Source organism: Sinocyclocheilus rhinocerous, unplaced genomic scaffold (genome assembly GCF_001515625.1).
Source record: "Sinocyclocheilus rhinocerous isolate Xijiao unplaced genomic scaffold, SAMN03320098_v1.1 scaffold963, whole genome shotgun sequence".
In the NCBI taxonomy this organism is placed as follows: Eukaryota; Metazoa; Chordata; class Actinopteri; order Cypriniformes; family Cyprinidae; genus Sinocyclocheilus; species Sinocyclocheilus rhinocerous.
Genome location: NW_015638949.1, coordinates 622,647 through 625,086, shown reverse-complemented (window position 1 = coordinate 625,086; position 2,440 = coordinate 622,647). Strand labels below are relative to the sequence as shown.

Sequence of the window (2,440 nt, the reverse complement as noted above, 5' to 3'; positions counted from 1 at the left end):
ACATTTATATATATATATATATATATATATATATATATATATGGGTCATGTATGGCATTATTTTTTTTTAAATGGCATTAAAAAGGCATTAAATAAAATTTGATGATACCTCCAGAAACCCTGGGGTCATTGGCTTCATTCTTATCTTTCTCTTGTTTCTTACCAAAGCGGAAGAAGAAGGAACCCGTCGTATGGAATCATGCCACGTACAAACAGGCGGTTCGGAAGGCCATGTTTGCACGTTTCAATGAGTTGGACTGAAAATGAAATGAATGAACAAAAAGGGAATTTGTGAATATACATGCATACACACACACACACACACACACACACACACACACGGTATTGCGTGGTCCGTTGGCAGCTCATTCCAGGCTTTAATCTGTGAACTGATACAAAATTCCTGGAGAAGCTTATTGTGACTAACCCCTCATTTTGTGGATATGGTGATGTGTGACTGTATTAAATGAATGCATTCTTTCCAAATGTACTGTTATGTTTAATCATCCTTCTTGTAGCTCTATTCTTCAGGGCTTTTTAAATATTTCCTCATTTGATAATGTTCTATCATGTTTTTTCTCTTTTTTTATGTAGTAAAATTAATGTAATATTTCATTTGTAAAATGAAATATTTGAGTTAAGATGATTGTACATTGTAGTTTGTTCTTGGGTCAATAAACTGCCTCAATGTGACTGTAAACACACAGTTTGTCTGTTGTATTTATATACAAATTCTTGTGATTTTTATTAATTTAAAAATGTTTACATTAAACCAATGTATCTTATTTTTACTGCTTGAGGCTGTCTCAAAAGTGTTAGAAGTCAAGAGTATCGATAGAGCCTGTTTTCTACACCCTCCTCCTCCTCTAGGTGGCAGTACATAGCTATTGCTATTTCAGTTACACAGTGAGCCGCACCTCAGAGATGTCTAATGCTGAAAGAATGAATCTACACTTGCAGTCAAGAATTTCATCGATACTTCATTAAGCTTTCCCCCTTGGATTTATTTTCCATTTTCTTGTGGTTCTTTTATAGCAGCAGAGTGCCTCGAGTTGAACTTGAAAGTGGTGCATTGACAGTACACAGTGCTTTACTTCACTGCATGGACAGGCAGAGATTATATTTCACTTTATCTAAAAGTTCTGCAGCCTTCACTAAACCTTTTAGTGCTTTGTTATAAAATGTTGAAATCATGTCGTTTGTTAGAGCCAGTAACCTTTGTGCAACATGATTCCTCATGTTTCTACTCATTGCCTTACATATTTACAACATTTAAATACATTTATGAGCACAGCTTGAACTTTTGAAGTGTATGTCCGGATTAGGTTCTACAGAAGTCAGCAGCAGGTAATACATCAGAGGAACCTGCGATAAAGATCCCTCAGCCTGATATTCAATGAGTGTGTGATCCTGTTCTTGCTGGACAAATAGCCTAGTCTCTGTCCTTTGAGTTTGAGCCTGTTGAAAAAGAGGAATGTGGACTCGCACGCTGTTTGTTTTGGTCAAACATGCTTGGATGATTGATCAGGCGTAGAACCATAAAGACAAAAAAAGAAGAATGCACCCCATAAATGGTTTCTTCTGCACTCCCTAATAGCCCATTTCTTCAGCCGCAGATAAAAGCTGATAATACTTGTGTTAGGATACTATATGGACACAGCAGAGCTCTGAGACTAGCTCTCCACAGAGCAAATTTTAGGACTGTTCTTTATCAGACTCTGCTTTGATGTGTAAATGGCTGTTGCCTGTAGTCATGGTATAATGTAGAGCGTGTCAAAGGTCGGCTTGCTTTCCTTCCTCCTCATGGTTGTTGTCATATGTAATTGCTTCTTAATTAGTCATTCTTTAAAAGAAAGCTTGCAAATGTCCATTTTTGCCAGCTTCTTTTGAAGGGGAGGACTTTTGTCGTATTCGATCTTCTCAGAGTTTGTTCCCATACATACTTCTCAGCCTGTTTCTGTGTCTATGGTTTAAAGAAGTCCAGAAACCGTGTCCCAGGGTGATACTTTTAAGATTATCGTGCGTGTGTGTTGTATACACACACAAAATGAAATTTTAGGGCTGCCAAAGTTAATTTAACTTTTATTCATTTATATTAATATATTAGTATGATGTAGATATTAAGATCCGCAACATTTTGAATTTACATTTACAGAAACAATATGTAGCCTTTATGATATGAATTTTTTACACAATAAAAAAGGGTCTGTATTGATAAAAATATATAGTTGCCTTCAGGGTTATCTAGTTTATAATAAACATTTTAAATTACGAAAAGTAATTTCCAAGTGTTATTTCTAATTTTCCACCTGGAATGCTTTCTTTTTTCCATGTCTGACACTTGGACTCTGCTGACTGTCAAACAAATATGTTCCAAATGTTTGGATGACCATCTGTCATCAAAGTCGAACAACAATGCATAGTGTTGGCTTCATGGTTT

At 35.9% G+C, this 2,440-nt stretch overlaps 1 pseudogene; it reads left to right on the top strand.

The window, feature by feature from the left end:
• Positions 1–463, top strand: part of LOC107750270 (RNA-binding protein 6-like) — a 13,421-nt pseudogene extending 12,958 nt beyond the window's left edge.
• Positions 464–2,440: the final 1,977 nt, after the last annotated feature.